Here is a 22,648-nt window from a genome sequence, read left to right on the forward strand (position 1 = left end):
CCGGCAGGCAGCTTCAACTCATCATCCAGCACACACCCTCCCAGCTCTTTTGGGTCCTCGAGTCACCTTGGCAACTGCAACCCCCAAATCTCCCAGTACAAACCTTGGAGCTTGGTCCGAACACCCTCACCAATGGGGAAACCGAGGCACAGAGAGGGAACAGACCAGGCCACAATCACACAGCGGTGGCAGAGCTGGGGCTAGAACCCTGGAGTGCCCCTTTGCAGATTAGGGAGCCGGTGGCCTTCTGGGCGGCTTTTGTGGAGTCCATGCCCTCTCTGGGTCTTAGTTTCTCATATCTAAAATGAAGGGTTTCATGAGATTAAAAGAGTAAATGCAATAGTAATATTCTCTCTGTTATTTCAGTTGGCCTAGAGAGGTATGTGAGACACTTTTTATCATCCCATTTTTAAAAAGATTTTATAGTGCCTATTATGTTGCAGGCACTCTCTCAAGGGCATTACAGTTATTAACTAGTTTATTCTCCTATCAATGCTATAAGCTAGTTACTATTATGACTGTCCCATATTGCAGATCTGTCAACTCAGGCTGGGAGAGGTTAGGTGTAGCTTCCTGGGGTTGCATAACTCATATGTGAGGAAGCTGGGATTTCTGCCTAGTCATTGCTGCAGTCAGCCCACAGCACTGTGCCCATTTTACCAGCCATCCACGGAGGAGGAGGCAAGAGGTCCTTACAGCAGCAATTTGGGGACAGGTGGACACAGGTGAGGTCACTGGGAGATGTGCCACGAGCTGGGGAGTCGGGCTCCACTTTCCTGCCTCCCCAAGGAAGGGAAGGCATCTGATCTTTCCTTGAGTTCTGCCGGTCGTATCTAACTCACTTCTGCTCACACCATCTCAGAGGACACAGCATCCTGGCAATGGTACACCAAAGTGGTGACAAGTTGTAGGCTGGATATATGTAGAGACTGGCATTATAAAGAGAAGACTTTCTGGTGGCACAGTGGTTAAGAATCCGCCTCCCAGTGCATGGGACATGGGTTTGAGCCCTGGTCTGGGAAGATCCCACAGGCCGTGGAGCAACTAAGCCCGTGCGCCACAACTACTGAGCCTGTGCTCTAGAGCCCATGAGCCACAACTTCTGAGCCCGTGCGCCACAAATACTGAGCCCAAGTGCCGCGACTACTGAAGCCCGCGCACTCCAGGGCCTGCATGCTGCAACTACTGAAGCCCACGCACCTAGAGCCATGCTCTGCAAAAACAGAAGTCCCCTCAATGAGAAGCCCGCACACCGCAACAAAGAGTATCCTCCGCTCGCCACAACTAGAGAAAGCCTGCATGCAGCAATGAAGACCCAATGCAGCCAAAAATTTAAAAAAAAATTTTTTTTAAATAAAGAGAAGACTTTCCTTTATGCAAATGTCCCCTCAGACCCTCAGACCCAGTGCATCTAAAACTGATATTAAGATTTTTGTTTTCAGTGATGGCAGATTTCCTTTACCCTCTGAACATGGTTTAAAATGCTGAGTAAAATATTTTTTTAAATTGCAGAGCTAAAAAGATCACGGGGAAGCAGCAGGCTAAAACGGAGGAGAAAATATAACCCCAGAGAGGTAAGCAAAGTAACAGAACCACCAAAGCCACTTCCGTATGAAGGGTATTGACAGATGTTACCCACTTGGGCTTAGATCTGGGAGCTTTCAGGGTAAGCAGGACAGAAGTCAAGGCCAAAGGCCAGTCAAGGGAGGTGAGTCTTAAAGCAGACCCTTCCCATGTAGGTTGGGAACCCCTCCTCGGGAAAAGGGTAAACCAGAACTAAATCATGCCCCTCCCATTGGCCCCAGAAAGCAATTTGGAATTGAGAAGAGCAGAAGCAAAGGAGCAGGGGAAGAAGCCCATTCTGAGAACTATAGCCATAGACTGACACGCACGCACTTTGCCACTCCAGGTACAATAGCCAGGGGCAGACAGGGAACCTCAAGCTATGAACTCGGTTGGAAATTTTTCCACCTTAAGCGTCACAACTGCCTATCAGAAACAAATAAAAGAAGGGGGAGGGGATTGGGGGAGGGATGGAGTGGGAGGTTGGGGTTAGCAGATGTAAGCTATTATATATAGAATGGATAAACAACAAGATCCTACTGTAGAGTACAGAGAACTATATTCAATATCCTATGATAAACCATAATGGAAAAGAATTTTTAAAAAAGAAGGTATACATATGTATAACTGAATCACTTTGCTATACAGCAGAAATTAACTCAACATTGTAAATCAACTATACTTCAATTTAAAAATTTTTATTAATATAAAAAAAAGAAACAGATTGCAGTGTTGAGCGTAGCACTCGTGCACATGGTCTGCTGAGCTGAGGTGTTGGGCACAGCCGTTTCACACTAGGAACTCTGGTCTGAAGAGCTGGGTGCACTTCGAATGAAACTAGACAAGCGCAAAGGGAAAGAAAAAAGTGCTTTATGTACATTCTGTCAATGAATCCTCTCAACATCTCTGCAAGAACCAAGATGGCGGAGTAGAAGGACATGCTCTCACTCCCTCTTGTGAGAACACCAGAATCACAACTAGCTGCTGGACAATCATTGACAGGAAGACACTGGAACTCACCAAAAAAGATACGGCACATCCAAAGACAAAGGAGAAGCCACAATGAGATGGTAAAAGGGGCGCAGTCACAGTAAAATCAAATCCCATAACTGCTGGGTGAGTGACTCACAGACCAGAGAACACTTATACCACAGAAGTCCACCCACTGGAGTGAAGATTCTGAGCCCCACGTCAGGCTTCCCAACCTGGGGGTCTGGCAATGGGAGGAGGAATTCCTAGAGAATCAGACTTTGAAGCCTAGTGGGATTTGATTGCAGGACTTGGACAGGACTGGGGGAAACAGAGGTTCCACTCTTGGAGGGCACACACAAAGTAGTGTGTGCATCAGGACACAGGGGAAGGAACAGTGACCCCAGGGGAGACTGAACCATACCTACCTGCTAGTGTTGGAGGGTCTCCTGCAGAGGCGGGGGGTGGCTGTGGCTCACCACGGGAACAAGAACAGTGACAGCAGAAGTTCTGGGAAGTACTCCTTAGCATGAGCCCTCCCAGAGTCTGTCATTAGCCCCACCAAAAAGCCCAGGTAGGCTCCAGTGTTGGGTTGCCTCAGGCCAAACAACCAACAGGGAGGGAACCCAGCCCCACCCATCAACAGTCAAGTGGATTAAAGTTTTACTGAGCTCTACCCACCAGAGCAACAGTCAGCTCTACCCACCACCAGTCCCTCCCATCAGGAAGCTGGCACAAGCCTCTTAGATAGCCTTATCCACGAGAGGGCAGACAGCAGAAGCAAGAAGAACTACAATCCTGCAGCGTGTGGAACAAAAACCACATTCACAGAAAGATAGACAAGGTGAAAAGGCAGAGGGCTATGTACCAGATGAAGGAACAAGATAAAACTCCAGAAAAACAACTAAATGAAGTGGAGATAGGCGACCTTCCAGAAAAAGAATTCAGAATAATGATAGTGAAGATGATCCATGACCTCGGAAAAAGAATGGAGGCAAAGATCGAGAAGAGGCAAGAAATGTTTAACAAAGATCTGAAAGATTAAAGAACAAACAGACAAAGACGAACATTACAATAACTGAAATGAAAACCACACTAGAAGGAATCAATAACATAATAACTGAGGTAGAAGAACAGATAAATGACCTGGAAGACAGAATGGTAGAATTCACTGCTGCGGAACAGAATAAAGAAAAAAGAATGAAAAGAAATGAAGACAGCCTAAGAGACCTCTGGGACAACATTAAACGCAACAACATTGATATTATAAGGGTCCCAGAAGGAGAAGAGAGAGAGAAAGTGCCCGAGAAAATATTTGAAGAGATTATAGTTGAAAACTTCCCTAACATGGGAAAGGAAATAGCCACCCAAGTCCAGGAAGCGCAACAAGTCCCATACAGGATAAACCCAAGGAGAAACATGCTGAGACACATAGTGATCAAATTGGCAAAAATTAAAGGCAAAGAAGAATTATGAAAGCAACAAGGGAAAAACGACAAATAACATACAAGGGAACTCCCATAAGGTTAACACCTGATTTCTCAGCAGAAACTCTACAAGCCAGAAGGGAGTGGCATGATAAAGTGATGAAAGGGAAAAACCTACAACCAAGATTACTCTACCCCGCAAGGATCTCATTCAGATTCAATGGAGAAATCAAAAGCTTTACAGACAAGCAAAAGCTAAGAGAATTCAGCACCACCAAACCAGCTCTACAACAAATGCTAAAGGAACTTCTCTAAGTGAGAAACACAAGAGAAGAAAAGGACCTACAAAAACAAACCCAAAACAATTAAGAAAATGGTAATAGGAACATACATATCGATAATTACCTTAAACGTGAATGGATTAAATGCTTCAACCAAAAGACACAGGCTTGCTGAATGGATACAAAAACAAAACCCATATATATGCTGTCTACAAGAGACCCACTTCAGACCCATAGACACATACAGACCGAAAGTGAGGGGGTGGAAAAAGATATTCCATGCAAATGGAAATCAAAAGAAAGTTGGAGTAGTAATACTCATATCAGATAAAATAGACTTTAAAATAAAGAATGTTACAAGAGACAAGGAAGGACACTACATAATGATCAAGGGATCAATCCAAGAAGAAGATATAACAATTATAAATATATATGCACCCAACATAGAGCACCTCAATACATAAGGCAACTGCTAACAGCTATGAAAGAGGAAATTGACAGTAACACAATAATAGTGGGGGACTTTAACACCTCACTTACACCAATGGACAGATCATCCAAAATGAAAATAAATAAAGAAACAGAAGCTTTAAATGACACAATAGACCAGATAGATTTAATTGATATTTATAGGACATTCCATTCAAAAACAGCAGATTACACTTTCTTCTCAAGTGCACACAGAACATTCTCCAGGATAGATCACATCTTGGATCACAAATCAAGCCTCAGTAAATTTAAGAAAATTGAAATCATATCAACCATCTTTTCTGACCACAATGCTATGAGATTAGAAATCAATTACAGGGAAAAAAATGTAAAAAACACAAACACATGGAGGCTAAAGAATACATTACTAAATAACCAAGAGATCACTGAAGAAATCAAAGAGGAAATAAAAAAATACGTAGAGAAAAATGACAATGAAAACACGACAATCCAAAACCTATGGGATGCAGCAAAAGCAGTTCTAAGAAGGAAGTATATAGCTATACAAGCCTACCTCAAGAAAAAAGAAAAATCTCAAATAAACAATCTAACCTTACACCTAAAGGAACTAGAGAAAGAACTAAAAAAAACCCAAAGCTAGCAGAAGGAAAGAAATCATAAAGATCAGAGCAGAAATAAATGAAATAGAAACAAAGAAAACAATAGCAAAGATCAATAAAACTAAAAGCTGGTTCTTTGAGAAGATAAACAAAATTGATAAACCATTAGCCAGACTCATCAAGAAAAAGAGAGAGAGGACTCAAATCAATAAAATTAGAAATGAAAAAGGAGAAGTTACAACAGACACCACAGAAATACAAAGCATCCTAAGAGACTACTACAAGCAACTCTATGCCAATAAAATGGACAACCTGGAAGAAATGGACAAATTCTTAGAAAGGTATAACCTTCCAAGACTGAACCAGGAAGAAATAGAAAATATGAACAGACCAATCACAAGCACTGAAATTGAAACTGTGATTAAAAATCTTCCAACAAACAAAAGTCCAGGACCAGATGGCTCCACAGGTGAATTCTATCAAATATTGAGAAAAGATCTAACACCCATCCTTCTCAAACTCTTCCAAAAAATTGCAGAGGAAGGAACACTCCCAAACTCATTCTATGAGGCCAACATCACCCTGATACCAAAACCAGACAAAGATACGACAAAAAAAGAAAATTACAGATCAATATCACTGATGAATATAGATGCAAAAATCCTCAACAAAATACTAGCAAACAGAATCTAACAACACATTAGAAGAATCATACACCATGCTCAAGTGGGATTTATCCCAAGGATGCAAGGTTTCTTCAATATACACAAATCAATCAATGTGATACACCATATTAACAAATTGAAGAAAAAAAAACATATGATCACCTCAATAGATGCAGAAAAAGCTTTTGACAAAATTCAACACTGATTTATGATAAAAACTCTCCAGAAAGTGAGCATAGAGGGAACCTACCTCAACATAATAAAGGCCATATACGACAAACCCACAGCAAACATCATTCTCTCAATGGTGAAAAACTGAAAGCTTTTCCTCTAAGATCAGGAAAAAGACAAGGATGTCCACTCTCACCACTATTACTCAACATAGTTTTGGAAGTCCTAGCCACGGCAATCAGAGAAGAAAAAGAAATAAAAGGAATACAAATTGGAAAAGAAGAAGTAAAACTGTCACTGTTTGCAGGTGACATGATACTATACATAGAGAATCCTAAAGATGCCACCAGAAAACTACTAGAGATAATCAATGAATTTGATAAAGTTGCAGGATACAAAATTAATGCACAGAAATCTCTTGCATTCCTATACACTAATGATGAAAAATCTGAAAGAGAAATTAAGGAAACACTCCCATTTACCACTGCAACAAAAGGAATAAAATACCTAGGAATAAACCTACCTAGGGAGACAAAAGACCTGTATGCAGAAAACTATAAGACACTGATGAAAGAAATTAAAGATGATACCAACAGATGGAGAGATATACCATGATCTTGGATTGGAAGAATCAATATTGTGAAAATGACTATACTACCCAAAGCAATCTACAGATTCAATGCAATCCCTTTCAAATTACCAATGCCATTTTTTATGGAACTAGAACAAAAAATCTTAAAATTTGTATGGAGACACAAAAGATCCCGAATAGCCAAAGCAGTCTCAAGGGAAAAAACGGAGCTGGAGGAATGAGACTCCCTGACTTCAGACTATACTACAAAGCTACAGTAATCAAGACAATATGGTACTGGCACAAAAACAGAAACATAGATCAATGCAACAAGATACAAAGCCCAGAGATAAACCCACAAACCTATGGTCAACTAATCTATGACAAAGGAGGCAAGGATATACAATGGAGAAAAGACAGTCTCTTCAATAAATGGTGCTGGGAAAACTGGACAGCTACATGTAAAAGAATGAAATTAGAACACTCCCTAACACCATACACAAAAATAAACTCAAAATAGATTCAAGACCTAAACGTAAGACCAGACACTATAAAACTCTTAGAGGAAAACATAGGAAGAAAACTCTTTGACATAAATCACAGCAAGATCTTTTTTGATCCACCTCCTAGAGTAATGGAAATAAAAACAAAAATAAACAAATGGGACCTAATGAAACTTCAAACCTTTTGCACAGCAAAGGAAACCATAAACAAGACGAAAAGACAACTCTCAGAATGGGAGAAAATATTTGCAAATGAATCAACAGACAAAGGATTAATCTCCAATATATATAAACAGCTCATGCAGCTCAATATTAAAGAAACAAACAACACAATCCAAAAATGGGCAGAAGACCTAAATAGACATTTCTCCAAAGAAGACATACAGATGTCCAAGAAACACATGAAAAGCCGCTCAACATCATTAATTATTAGAGAAATGCAAATCAAAACTACAATGAGGTATCACCTCACACCGGTTAGAATGGGCATCATCAGAAAATCTACAAACAACAAATACTGGAGAGGGTGTGGAGAAAAGGGAACCCTCTTGCACTGTTGGTGGGAATGTAAATTGATACAGCCACTATGGAGAACAGTACGGAGGTTCCTTAAAAAGCTAAAAATAGAATTACCATATGATCCAGCAATCTCACTACTGGGCATATACCCAGAGAAAACCATAATTCAAAAAGACACATGCACCCCAATGTTCATTGCAGCAGTATTTACAATAGCCAAGTCATGGAAGCAACCTAAATGCCCATTGATAGACAAATGGATAAAGAAGATGTGGTACATATATACAATGGAATATTACTCAGCCATAAAAAGGAACGAATTTGAGTCATTTGTTGAGACGTGGATGGATCTAGAGACTGTCATACAGAGTGAAGTAAGTCAGAAAGAGAAAAACAGATATCATATATTAACGCATGTATGTGGAACCTAGAAAAATGGTACAGATGAACCGGTTTGCAGGGCAGAGGTTGAGACACAGATGTAGAGAACAAACGTATGGACACCAAGGGGGGAAAGCCGTGGCGGGGTGGAGATGGTGGTGTGCTGAATTGGGCAATTGGGATTGACATATATACACTGATGTGTATAAAATGGATGACTAATAAGAACCTGCTGTATAAAATAATAAATAAAATAAAATTTTAAAATTAAAAAAAAATAAGTAACGTGCTCATAGAAATGTAAAAAGCCTCAAAAAGACAGTGAAGAGAATCACTTATAATTATGTCCTTCTGGGCAAACAATGATGTAGTGAATGTTCTTCTAATGATTTTTTTCTGAGCATCTATAGATATAAAATATGTATTTTACAAAAAAAGAAAAACAAAAAAAACAAATACAAGGCTGGAGGGGACCACATCCATTCCTTGGGGGAAGCCCCACAAATAATTTTTCAAAGCCAATGCCCATAACCAGGTCAAAGATGACAAAGTACATAAAGACAAGAGAGAATGTAAGTCAAAACCAGTAGAAGCAGATCCATGGTTACTGCAGATTTTATAATGATCAGATAAAGAGGATAAAATAACTATCCTTACTATATTCTATAAAAAATGAACGGGGCTTCCCTGGTGGTGTGGTGGTTGAGAGTACGCCTGCTGATGCAGGGGACATGGGTTCGTGCCCCAGTCTGGGAAGATCCCACATGCCGCGGAGCGGCTGAGCCCGTGAGCCATGGCCGCTGAGCCTGCGCGTCTGGAGCCTGTGCTCCGCAACGGGAGAGGCCACAACAGTGAGAGGCCCGCGTACCGCAAAAAAAAAAAAAAAAAAAAAAAAAAAACAACAACCTGAAGATATGTTCAGGGAACAGTAAACTATGGAAAGTGACATCGCATGTTTTTTAAAGAGCCAAAGGAAACTTTTAGAAACTTGAAGATACATCAGAAGAAATTATCTAGAATGTATTCCATAAAGACAAGAAGATGGAGAATACTGGTAAGAAGATAGGAAACATGGAGGATATAGTGAGAGAAAAATCCAACACATATTTAATCAGAATCCCAAAGAAAGAGGAAGAAATATTTAGAGGTAGTGGCTGAGTATTTTCCAGAATTGATGCAAGTGGCCCATCCACAGATACAAGTGGCCCAGAAAATCTCAAACAGAACAAATACAAAGAAATTGATATTTAACAGAAATAGAAAAACAATGAGAAAATATCAAAACCAGCCAGAGAGTAAAGACCATTTACTTTCAAAGGAATGGCAATTAGACTTACAAATCATTCTCAACAGCAATGACAGAAATCATAGAAAAATAGAACAAAATCCTCACTGTGATGAAGCAAAATAACTGCCAACCTAGAATCTATACTCAGCTAAAATATCTTTTAAGAATGAAGGCAAAATAAAGACATTTTCTTTCAAACAAAAACTGAGAGAGTTCATCATCAGCAAAACCTCACTAAAGAAAATTTTAAAACATGTACTTGAGGCAGAAGGAAAATTATCTGGATGGAGGGTTGAGGATACAAAAAAGAATAGGGACTAGAGAAAGTGGTAAAAAAAATATGGACAAATGTATAAAATAATGACTGTATAGAACAGTAATCATAAAGTCTAGTGGAATTTAAAATAAAATGAAAATATCAGACAATCTAACATAAATTGGGAGTGGGAAGTAAATAGAATCCAAATATTCTAATATCAATGTGGTATTCAGGGGAAGGGCAAAGGTTTGATAAATTTGAGGCTTTAATAAATTAAGTGTGCATGTTACAATTTCTAGGGTAAACACTGAAAAAAAGGGTCAGGACACTGGCCCATGGGTCAGACCCAGCTTGCAACCTATTTTTGTATGGCCTGCAAACTAAGAATGGTTTCTACATATGAAAAGGGTTATAATAATCCAAACAAAGAAGAATGTGTGACAGACTGTGGCAGGCAAAGCCTAAAATATTTAGCATCTGGCTTTTTATAGAAAAACGTTGCCAGCTCCTGCACCAAAGGAATAGAAACAGAGTATATCATTTCAAACTTATTAAGGAAGTAAATGATATGAGTTAAATGATAAAACATATACAGACAACTCTTTAAAGCCAGAAAGAAAAGAAAAAAATAGGATGAATAAGATAAGTAGCACAAAATAAGATGGTAGATTTAATTCCAAATATTTACAGTAGGTGTACCTTACATTTACATTTACCTGTACATATACATTAATTATAAATGCTCCAGTTAAAAAGCAAAATTTTCAGACTGGATGGGGGTAATTTATTTTGTTTAAGAATGAACAGGGACTTCCCTGGAGGTCCAGTGGTTAAGACTTCTCCTTCCTGTGCAGGGGGTGTGGGTTCAATCCTGGTTGGGGAGCTAAGATCCCACATGCCTCGTGGCCAAAAACCCAAAACACTAAAAAAAGAAGCAACATTGTAACAAATTCAGTAAAGACTTTAAAAATGGTCCACATCAAAAAAATCTTAAAAAAAAAAAAAAAAGACTCTGCACTCCTAATGCAGGGGGCCTGGGTTCCATCCCTGCTCAGGGAACTAGATCCCACATGCCACAACTAAAGACCCCGCATGCCACAACTAAAGATCCCACATGCTGCAATGACGATCCCATATGCAGCAACTAAGGCCCGGCACAGCCAAAAAAATAAATAAATAAATATTTTTAAAAAATAAAATAAAAAATGAACAAACACCTCTAAAACATAAGACTAGAGAAAAGTTTAAGGTAATAAAATAAAAATACTAGTTTTAAAAAAATTGTTATAACTATATTCATAAAAAGACAAAGTAGGGGTTCCCTGGTGGCACAGTGGTTATGAATCCACCTACTAATGCAGGGGACATGGGTTCATAGCGCTGGTCCAGGAAGATCCCACATGCCGTGAAGCAACTAAGCCCATGCACCACAACTACTGAGCCTGTACTCTAGAGCCCACGAGCCACAACTACTGAAGCCCACGCACCTAGAGCCCATGCTTCTCAACAAGAGAAGCCACTGCAATGAGAAGCCCGCACACCGCAGCGAAGAGTAGCCCCTGTTTGTCACAACTAGAGAAAGCCCACACGGAGCAACGAAAACCCAATGCAGCCAAAAATTAATTAATTAATTTTAAGAAAAAAGACAAAGTAGACGTTAAGGCAAAATGCATTACTAGAGGGAAAGATAATAATAAAACTTAATTTCACTAGGAGGACGTAACAATATTAAATTTCTATGTACCTAATAACATAAGCTCAAAATATATACAGCAAAACTTGATAGAACTACACAGAAAAATAGACAAATCAACAGCCATAATAAATTTTCAGACAACTTTTTCAATTTGATAAGGGAAGGGAGATGAAGATTTGATGAACTCGGTTAATAAATTAGACTTGAACATACATAGAACACTGCACACAACAAATGTAAAAAACCCATTTCAAGCCCATCCAGAACATTTATAAATATAGCTCATATTCTGGGCCATAAAGCAAATCTCAATAAATGTCAAGGGATTTAAATCATTCAGATAATGTTTCTCTGACCACAATGTAATTAAGCTTGAAATCAATATAAAAGGAAATTCCCACATATTCAGAAAATTTAAAGACACACTTTTTATAACAAAGAAGGAACCACAATTAAAAACTTAAACTATTTCTAAAACTGAACAGTAATGAAAATATATATTCAAAATCGTAGGAAATTTTTCTAAAGTAATACTTATAAGGAAATATATAGCATATACTAGAACTGAATAAAGGCTTAAAATTAGTTAGGTAAGCATCTACCTCAAGGAGTTAGAAAAAGAGTAGCAAATTAAAAGTATATAGCAGAAAAATAATAAAGATAAAAGCACAAGTTAGTGAAGTAGTAAGCACACTTACAATTAAGAAAATCAACAAAAATCAAAATTGACTATGTGAAAGACTAACAAAATTGACAAACCTCTGGCAAACTATGAAGGTAAAAGAAAAAGGCACAAATAACCTATGTCAGGTTGGAAAAGAGAAACATTATGTTATAACAGTAATCATATAAAACAGAATATTGTGAACAATTTTATGCCAATAAATCTAAATATTAATATAATTAAATATTATAAAATTCCTAGAAAAACATTGCTTACTTAAGCTGCAGTAAGCATTCTAAATGGAAATAAAAATCCTGAACAGGGGCTTCCCTGTTGGCGCAGTGGTTGAGAGTCCGCCTGCCGATGTAGGGAACACGGGTTCGTGCCCTGGTCCGGGAAGATCCCACATGCCGCGAAGCGGCGGGGCCTGTGAGCCATGGCCTCTGGGCCTGCGTGTCCGGAGCCTGTGCTCCACAACAGGAGAGGCCACAGCAGTGAGCGGCCCCTGTACCGCAAAAAAAAAAAAAAAAAATCCTGAACAGTCCTGTACACTAAGTAACTTCTATCTGTAGTCAAAAATCTTCCCACAAAGAAAACCCATCACCAGAGAGCGTCACTGGAAAATACTACAGAAAATTCTGGAAAGACATAATAATTCTAAATTGGCCCAAACTCTTAATGAAGACTCAAACTCATTTTATGAGGCTAGCATAATCTTGACATCAAAACCCAACAAGGCATATGAGAAAGAAAAATTACAGGTTACTCTCTCTCAAGAACACAGAGGCAAAATTCTAAACAAGATATTACAAACTATACCCAGAAACATATAAAAGGATAATGTTATGATCGACTTAGGTTTAACCAATGCAATGTAGATTTAACGTTAGAAGAAAAATTAATGTAGTTCAAACATTAATAGATCAAAGGTGAAAATTCTAATGATCATTGTATGCAAAAGAGATGTTTGACAAAATTCAATATCCATTCATGGTTTTAAAAAAAAAAAAAACCTTAGTAAACTAGAAATATAAGGAACTTCCTAAATCTGATAAAGGGTATACACTTTTTTAAAAAACCCTACAGCAAATATTATACTTTAAGGTGAAACTGTCAAAAACTTTCCCTTTGAAATTGGTAGCAAGATAAGAAAGCCTGCTGTTACTATACCAGTTCTGTATTGTTCTGTAAGACCTAGCCTATGCAGTAAGAAAAGGAAGAGAAATAAAACAGACAAGGATTGGATAGAAAAAAACAAACTTCATTATTCATAGATGCTATAATGAGTACATTTTTAAAAATTGACAAACTATTAGAATTAATAAGAGAGTTTAGCAAGGTTGCCAGATACAAAAAATCAATGTTAAGACATCATTACGGGGAATTCCCTGGTGGTCCAGTGGTTAGGATTCACTGCCAAAGGTGTGGGTTCAATCCCTAGTCGGGGACCTAAGATCCAGTAAGCCGCAGGGTGCAGCCAGAAAACAAACAAACAAACAAAAAGCTAGAAAAAAAACCTCTGCCTTAAAAAAGCAAAAATAACCCCACATCACTATGCAATACTATATAGTAACCACTATTAGAAAATAAACTTTTTAAAAGGTCACTGTAACAGGCTCTATTCACTATATGATGGCCCCAAATGATCCCAGCTTCCTGGTAGTCACGCCTTTATGTAATCCCCTCCCCTTATGTGGGCCGCACTTAGTAACTTACTTCTAACGACCAGAATATGGGGCTTCCCTGGTGGTGCAGTGGATAAGAATCCGCCTGCCAATGCAGGAGACACGGGTTCGAGCCCTGGTCCCGGAAGATCCCACATGCTGCAGAACAACTAAGCCTGTGTGCCACAACTACTGAGCCTGCGCTCTAGGGCCCACGAGCCACAACTAATGAAGCCCGTGTGCCTAGAGCCCGTGCTCCACAACAAGAGAAGCCACCGCAATGAGAAGCCTGCACACTACAACGAAGAGTAGCCCCTGCTCGTCGCAACCAGAGAAAAGCCCGCGTGCAGCAACGAAGACCCAAAAGCAGCCAAAAATAAATAAAAATAAAATTAAAAAAAGAATAGAATATGGCAGAAATCATGAGATGTCACTTCTGATGTTAGGTTATTAAAAGACTGTGGCTTACATTCTTGGGTGTGCTCTCTCTCTCTCAAATCACTTCTTCCCAGGAAAGCCAGTTGCCATGACATGAGGCAGACCTACAAATCAAGCTGAGGTAGGAGACTGATTGGCCCCAGGCTGAGCAGCTGCAGCTGGTCTCCTGCTGACTCTTTGAGATGGGATACCAGTGGGAGAATTGGGCCCTGATTGGGTGCATTCTTGTGGATTTCCCTGCCCAACACAGGCACAGAGAAGACCCTCAGTCTACGGGAAGGACAAAAGGAGAGAGGATACGCCAGCTGGAATCCATCTTGGCTGAGAGATTCACACCCACACCAGGACCAAATATGGAGATGACTGGCCAGGAAAAAAAAAAAAAGGAAAACTGCCCCTATATAAGCAATCTAAGCTGCCCCTACTGGGTGAAACTCAATCTGACTCACCTGTGGGCTCTTTTACACATATTTTGTTTTTTCCACAAATACTTTGCTTCTTCCACACGTACTTTGCTTCTAATAAATGCTTTTATCTTTTTAACAGCCTTGGTCTCTTTGCTGAATTCTTTCTTCAAAGAAGACAACAACCGAGGTCCTTCTTCCAGCTTCTCACTGTGGGAATCAAAGCCTTCAGATAAAGCCACAGCCCTAGCCATCAGCTTGACTGCAGCCTCATAAAAGACCTTAAGCCAGAGCCACCAGCTAGGTTCCTACTCACAAAAACTGGAGATAATAAATGTTTGGGGTTTTGATGCTGAGTTTGGGGATAATTTGTTACATGTCAATAAGTAACTAATATAACCACCATCTACAACACTTCAAAATATATCAAGTACCTAGAAGTAAATCTACCCAGAAATGTACAAAATTCAGATAAAATTCTAAAACTTAATTGGGACATCAGAAATAAACTGACACACTCACCAATGGTCCCATACATACGTGGCTGCCTGATTTACAACAGAGGTGGCATTTCTGAGACTTGAGGAGAGACTTGACTTTTAATTAATGGTGCTCGGATGGTTGGGTATCCATACGGGAAAAAAAAAAAAATTCAATCCTACTACGTACCAGTCACGAAAACCAATTGCAGGTAAATTAAACACCTAATGGTGAAAAGCTACAAAACTTCTGAGCAATGATATAGAAATATGTCTTCCTGACTAATGTGCTATAAAAATTAATAATGAAATGTGACATTTTTGCACCCCCAATTTTGTCCACACACATCATCTTATGTTATCATTGCCTGGTACATCCCTGATCCCACCAGATGGTGAGCCTGGAGGAGATGGGGGAGAGGGGTGGTGGGAGCAGCAAATGGGCCTCCTCCCTTCATGGGGAACCTCAGGCTGAGCAATCCTGGCTCAACATGGGGTCTTTGTGCATGTGGGATAGACAGAGGGTAGATGGACAGATGTTGGATGTTGGATGGATGGATGACTGGATAAAAGGACAGATGAATGGATACATGAACAAATGGAAAATAGAGGAATAATGAATGGATGGACAGACAGAAGGATGAATGGATGAACAGATGAGTGGATGAACAAAGAGATAAATGGATGGGTAGATAAAAGACCAGCAGACATTCCCACAGAGGGATGGAAAAACTTACCAGTTTTGTTATTTAACAGAGGTGGGAAAGCCAAGTCAGGGCCTCAGATGCACTCTTGCTGGAAATGCCCCACCTCGCAATTGGCAGGAATGTGGGAGTCCTCGCTGCCCTCTGCAGGTTGCCCATGGGCTCTGGGACCAGGGAAGAAGGCAGAAGTGGCCAAGCATGACCCCTGGTGGTCACCATAGGAATGACAACCCCAGCACCAGACTTGCGGTCCTGGCGGTGCCCAGCCAGCTGAGGAGCCCACCTTCACCCTGACCCCAGCTGCTGACCTTCTGGCCCTCAGGCTGAGGCTCCCATGTGAATGTTCTTAGGCACAGCTCACATCACCAGTGGTGTGAGAGGCGCTGGACCCGGTGTTCACACTCTGAAGGGCCTACTCCTGACCAAGTCCTGTTAGAAATCACCTAGAGAGAGCTGCTGAGGACATCCGTGAACAGGTGACTAATAACAGCCCACATTTAAGCACTGCTCATCACGCTGGGCGGTGGAACAGGCCACTCACACCTTTCTCTCCCTGATCCCTCACAGCAGCCCTGGAAATAGCAACTAGGACGGCCCCCATTTTATAGATGAGAAAACTAAGTCTCAGAGAGGCCTCAAGAGGACTGCCAAGGTCTGCGATGAGTGAGTGGCAGAGCCAGGATTCGAACCCAGACTGTCTCTGATTCCCTCCCATGCTGGCTCCCTGCCTCCCTGCCAAACCCTGCTAGGACAATAATCATGGCTGACTTCCTGAGCATCCCGGCTGGGCCCCCAAGGGCACACAGACACACACACACACACACAGCCCCTACTCCCGGGTGGCTCCCCAAGGGCACACAGACACACACACACACACACACACACACAGCGCCTGCCTCTAGAGGACTCATCATCCAGTGGGGTTGTTCCCATCCCTCTACTGTTCTGATAAGGAAGCAGAGGCTGATTTGAATCCCACCTCCGGCACCGAGTAGCTGTGTGACCTTGGGCAAGTCACTTAACCTTTCTGTGCTTCAGTTGACTCATGGGTGTAACAAGCATGATAATAATCAAACTTACCTCACAGAGTTGTTGTGAAAATTAAGTGAGCTAATATATGTAGGGAGCATTGGGTACATAGTAAGGGTTCCCTCTTACCATTATTAGGGAAAAAATGGGGCTCAGAGAAGGAAAAGGCTGAAAACTCACAGGTGTAGCAATTCCACACTTACTTTCATTGTTTTTCAACAACAGGATGGAGACGAGGCCAGGCAGCAAGATGGGGAAGGTGGCAGTGGCCGTGGGCGCTGTGGCGATGCTGGTAGCGGAGCCTGGGGAGGACGCCTTTCCGAAGCTTTTCCGCTTCTGCCGGCAGAGCCGCCCCAGCACCGCAGACCTGGGAGGGGTCACTGACTTCTTGGCGGCCCAAGCAGCCCAAGGCATGGGGCCTGGTGCCCCCAGGGTAGTCAAATCTCAGCTAAATGTGTCCCCAGCCAGTGACCACGATGCATACAGAGCAGGACTTCAGCTGGCCAGCAAGTGGTGAGCCTACAGACTGCAAGCCTACCCCGGATTTATTTTTATCCAAACCCTTCCTCCCAGGTCACCAGCGGCATTAGGTGAAGCAGTGCCTTAAGTCATATTCCCGGAAACCCAATGTATGTAACCTGGACACACATGTGACTAAGAAGAGACCCAAGATTTGTGGGAACAGAGCAAAGAGCTTCTAAGGTATAAAGAAGTGAATAAATGGAGACCCTGAAGTTTATTAGAGAAATTGCACTGGGTGACCCTAGGCTACCATTGTAACTGGGACAGTAAGAAATATTCTGCAGATCACTACACACCTTCCCCTGCTGACCTGACTTTCCTCTCAGGGTAAGTGGACACCGTCTGTGGATTTCAGGGTTTCCGAGCTGAAGCTGGTATCCTGAATTACTACCGATGAGACTCCACGCTGGGAATCCATGTAGGTAAATCTGAACTAGAGCACTCCAAACCCCTGCTGTCGTTCAGCTTTGGACAGTCTGCCATCTTTCCCCTGGGTGGCCTTTCCCCTGTGCATAAACATGGCCCCATCCCCATGTTTATGCACAGCGGTGACATCATGGTAATGTCAGGTCTCAGCCGCCTGTTGAACCATGCAGTCCCGAGGGTCCTTCCCAGTCCAGAAGGGGAGAGCCTTCCTTCCTGCCTAGAGACACCTCTCCCAGCTGACCTCCCCAGAGACTCAGTGGTGGAGCCCTGTTCTGTGGAGGACTGGCAGGTGTGTGCCAGCTACTTGAAAGCTGCTCGTGCTGACATGACTGTCGGACAGGTGCTGGCCATAGGTCAAGACTGCCCTTTGGAACCCATGGAGGAGAATAAAAGAGATGCCCCCACAGGAGTTTCCTGTCATCTGGATGATGAGAATAGCCAAGAAAAACGAGCTAGGTTAAACCCTGACTGCTGAGACTTAAGAGAGCCCATTCCTTGACTCGGGCAGGTCTCACAGTAAATGATCATGCTGTTTTGTATTGCCATAGACTTTAGCACCGAGACAAGCCAAAAACAGACCAGGAAAAATTCATCATGGATCACACTGTTGCCTTGGAATGCACCCTGAAGAGAAAACTGATGAACCACTTTGTTCAGAGAAGTGTTTGACACGGTCCAGTCCTGGTTAGGTTTGGGCACCAACGTATGTGAGAAGTCCAAGTAGGTATGAGCTCCCGCCGCAGCCTTCTCAGCCTCGCCATGACCTGTGAGAGACGTAGAGGTGAGTTTCCATGTCTATGGAGTCTTCTTTTTTTTTTTTTTTTGCCTGCACTGCGCAACTTGTGGGATCTTATTTCCCCTACCAGGGATCGAACCAGGGCCTTTGGCAGTGAGAGCTTGGGGTACTCACCACTGGACCGCCAGGGAATTCCCTCCACATCTATGGAGTCTTTAAATACCTCAGGGGACTTCCCTGGCGGTTCAGTGCTTAGGACTCCATGCTTCCACCGCAGGGGGCACTGGTTCAGTCCCTGGTCGGGGAACTAAGATCCTGCCAGCCACGCGGCACAGCCAAAAATAAAATACATACCTGAGGTTTTATTGATGGGAAACATAATACCCCTCCCACCACCCCCTCTAGTGATTTGTGGTAAAATTGTGGGTCCATGAACCAACCATTAGTCTTGTCTTCTTAATTCTTCCAATCAACATCAAATTCTTTGAACTTCTCTGGCCTTCACAGAAGAATCTTATACACATTAAGACAATGGAACTGGAAATCACATCCCCTGGAATACGAAGTAATCACAGTTCTCTCTCTTGCCTAAAAGATAAATATATATAAACTCAAGGAAAGGGGAACAGTAGTTACTCCAGATGTCTTTTTGGTCTGTAAACTCTTCCAGTTGGCTTTTAAATGCAATTTTAATTGTTGGACTAAAAATGTCCCATGGGTATTCTGTAACTGTTTAATGCACGAATAAACTTAATTTCAAATTTAAAAAAAAGTTGGAATCACATCACTCTTCTCAGAAACCAGCTCCCCTTTGCCTTCCAATAAAATCCAAATTCTGGAGCCTCCGCTACCCTTCCCCCTCCTCCCCTCTCCCTCCCCAGAGGCGTCCTGAACTTTGTGGCTGTCACTCACTCACTCTGTCTGTAGAGCTTAGTAGAGTATACATGCTTAGATATCATTTGCTTGTGCTGGGTTTCAAACTAAAGAGTATCAAACCATGTATAGTCTCTGGGATTTGAGTTTTTCAACTCAGCACCACGTGTCTTAGATTCACCACGTTGTTGCAGCATTTCTGCGATTGCCAGCAGTGCTCTTACGAACACTTTCAGATGTGTAACTAGATACACCTGTAGGGCTTCCTCTCAGATAGAATCCTGGGAGTGGAATGGCTGGGACACGGGTGTGTCACTGTTATCTTTACAGAGGAATGCCAAACTGTTTTTCCACGAGGCTTGAATCACTTTACAGTCCTGACAGCAATTTTGAGAGTTCCTGCTGATCCACATCCCAGCCAACATTTAACAGTGTCAGATGTCGCACTTTTTACCAGCCAACTGGGTAAAAAATAACGTCTCATTGTGGTCTTCCTTTCCATGTCCCTGATCGCTAGTGAACTTAAGATCCCATCATGTTTTCTGGCCATTTCATCTTTTGTGGAATGCCAGGTCATGGTTTTTGCTCATTTTTCTCTTAAGTTGTTTATCTTTTCTTACTGATCCATAGGGGATCTTGATACCAGCTCTGTGCTTACATCTTTTCCCAGATATGGCTCGTCTTTTCACTTATTTTCAGGTGTCTTTTGGGAAACAGAAATTATTTTTAATTTTTTAAAAATTTTATTGGAGTATAGTTGATTTAAAATGTTGTGTTAGTTTCTGATGTATAGGAAAGTGAATCAATTATACATATACATGTACCCACTATTTTTTAGATTTTTTTTTTCCCCATATAGGTCATTACAGAGTATTGAGAAGAGTTTGCTGTGCTATACAGTCGGTCCTTAGTAGTTACTTATTTTATATATAGTAGTGTGCATATGTCAATCCCAATCTCCCAATTTATCCCTCCCCCCCTTTCCCCCTGGGTAACCATATGTTTGTTTTCTACATCTGTGACTCTATCTCACACAGAAATTATCTTTAATGTGGTCAGTTGCATCTTTTCATCATGGTTAACACCTTTTTGGTGTTTTCTTTAAGAGTTGTTTCCCCACCCTGAAGTCAGAAAGATATTAACCTATATTTTCTTCAAACAGTATTAAAGTTGTGCTTGTGCTTACTAACTCCACTGCACTGAGGTCAAAGAATGTGCTCTAATAGCAATTCTTTGAAACTTTTTTGGAGGTTGCTTTCTAATCTAGTATACTATCAAGTTTTGAAAATAGTCCATAAGTGCTTAAGGAGAATCTGATCGTGGGAGACAAAATTCAATTAATGTCCATTATATCAAGTCTGTTGCTTATGTTGTTCAAATCTTCCATATCTTGGCTAATTTGTTCAGCTTTGCCATCAATAATTAAGAGAAGCATTTGAAATATCCCATGCTGCTGGTGGCTTTGTCTCCCTAGTCTACCAATTTTTAAAAGATTTGTCGAAGTAAATTTGCAGATGATAATTCACTTTTGAAATGATACAGATATTCATAAGAGAGAGAAATAACTATTGTCATGGGGGAAGGGCAAAGGCTATGGAGGCGAGAGAAGGCCCCATCCTAGATTTTACAGGTCAGGGGCAGCTTCCTGGTCCAGACACATGGAGATCAGGAGAGGCTGCAAAGCTGAGATCGTAAGGGTGTGTTGCCATCTTTCTGCAAATGAAAGACCTGACGGACAGTGCTCCAGACAGCTTGTGCCAAGGCCTGGAGGTGAGACAGGACCTGTTCAGGGAACTTGAAGTATTAATAGTTCAGGGTGGCAGAAGCCAGGAGGATGAGGAAGGAATGGTGGGAGGCAGGTGGGAGAAGTGAGCACAGGTCAGAACCCCAGGGTCTTCGAGCTCCGGAGGGGAATTTGACTACAAGGAGGGTTTCAGCAGAGAGGGACATGGTCAGGTTACAGGACGAAAAAATTCCCTCTGGCTTCTGAGTCAAGCTCAGACTGGGAGTGGGGAGGCAGGGAGGCCTGTGAAGAGGCTCTGTGGCGGATGGAGGCTGGTCTGCACCATGGTTGATGGGCGGGGCACCACAAGGCAGAGCCCTTTAGCATCCTGGAGGAGGAGGCTCGAGTTGAGTGCACGGCTCATTCAGTGGGCAGAGGGGTCCCCAGTCAGCACAGGGTGGATCGATTTGAAGGGTAAAGAGTGGACACCTCGGACTCCAGAGCCAATGCTCCTTTCTAAGAGTGTTGCCAGGCTTAGCAAAAGAAATAAAGAAAAGAAAAAAATAAATAGATGGAGATCTACAGGATAAAATTTGAATTTCAGATAAACAGTGAACATTTTTTTGTATCTGTCCCTCAAATTGGGCATCCTGTATTTTATCGGGCAACCCTCATTCAACCCTCCTCCCGCCATACACACATTGTCTTTCTGAAAAAAAACAGCAACAAAGCAACATAGAAACTGCTAGTCTGTGGCCTTTCTGGCTTCGACTTGTCCTCCTTCACCCCGGGCCTCATCGGAGACTCTGGCCCTGAGCAGTGAGCCCTAGGGGCCTCCAGCTCCATCTTCCCACTAAGTCTGGAAGCCCCTGACAGATGGGCCCGGTGCCCAGTCTGGGCAAGGCCAGGACCCCACTGGGAGTGAGGGGAGGGCACTGAGGCCCATCAACGGCTCCCTCAGCCCTGCCCCCCACCCGGTTAGGGCGTTTCCGGGAAGTGGTCCCTGCCCAGCGCCTGAACCCCCAACCAGGCTCAGGGCCACAGAGCTGGGGCCGTTTCCTAGAATTACCAGAACCATTCTGTGTCACTGTGGCCACATCCTCCCTTGGGCAGCCCTAGGCTTGGTAGGATCTAAAAGGCCAGGTCTGGGCTGGGCTGGGTCCTAGGCAAGGCCCTGCTTCAGTGGGCTGCGGACCGCTCCCCGGAGCTGCCCAAGAGAGAGGCCGGACGTGCCCGTGATCCTAGGCACCCGCATTGGGACGGGGGCCCACCCCAAGGCCTGGGGAGCCTAGTACAAGCTAGGGCTGGCCAAACTAGGGGAGCTCGAATGGGGGCTCACATCACCCTGAGAGAGGCAGGGGGACACTCTGCTGGAGTAGGAGTGGGAGAGAGACCTCCTCTGTGGGAAAACTGGAGAGATTTCATGGGAGGCATGATAACTGAGCCCCTGAGAATTTAGATAGATCAAAGGATTTGGGAACCGAGGGGTAGGGGGACAGGTGGCAATGGCCTGGAGCCTGTACCGTGTGAGAAATGTCCCTAAAATAACAAAAGGCCAGCAAGGCTGGACCAAAGGCAGCTCTGGGGAACGTGGGAGAGGAGGTAGCGCAGCCGAAGGACAGCGGGATATGCTGAGCGAGGAGC

The 22,648-nt window shown here is 42.4% G+C and overlaps 1 long non-coding RNA gene and 1 pseudogene across 1 annotated transcript; both read left to right on the plus strand.

Moving 5' to 3' along the window:
• Window positions 1-558: 558 nt before the first annotated feature.
• On the plus strand, window positions 559-15,047 carry LOC113627278 (uncharacterized). The gene is made up of 3 exons (XR_003435495.1): window positions 559-725; window positions 1,513-1,574; window positions 14,655-15,047. It is a non-coding gene; the product is annotated as an uncharacterized LOC113627278 (long non-coding RNA).
• A 1,881-nt stretch (window positions 15,048-16,928) lies between these two features.
• On the plus strand, window positions 16,929-18,436 carry LOC113627342 (nucleic acid dioxygenase ALKBH1 pseudogene; annotated as a pseudogene).
• The last annotated feature ends 4,212 nt before the right edge of the window (window positions 18,437-22,648 follow it).

Source organism: Aethalodelphis obliquidens, unplaced genomic scaffold (genome assembly GCF_003676395.1).
Source record: "Aethalodelphis obliquidens isolate GAN/ISIS:26980383/991018 unplaced genomic scaffold, ASM367639v1 scaffold20, whole genome shotgun sequence".
Classification (NCBI taxonomy): Eukaryota; Metazoa; Chordata; class Mammalia; order Artiodactyla; family Delphinidae; genus Aethalodelphis; species Aethalodelphis obliquidens.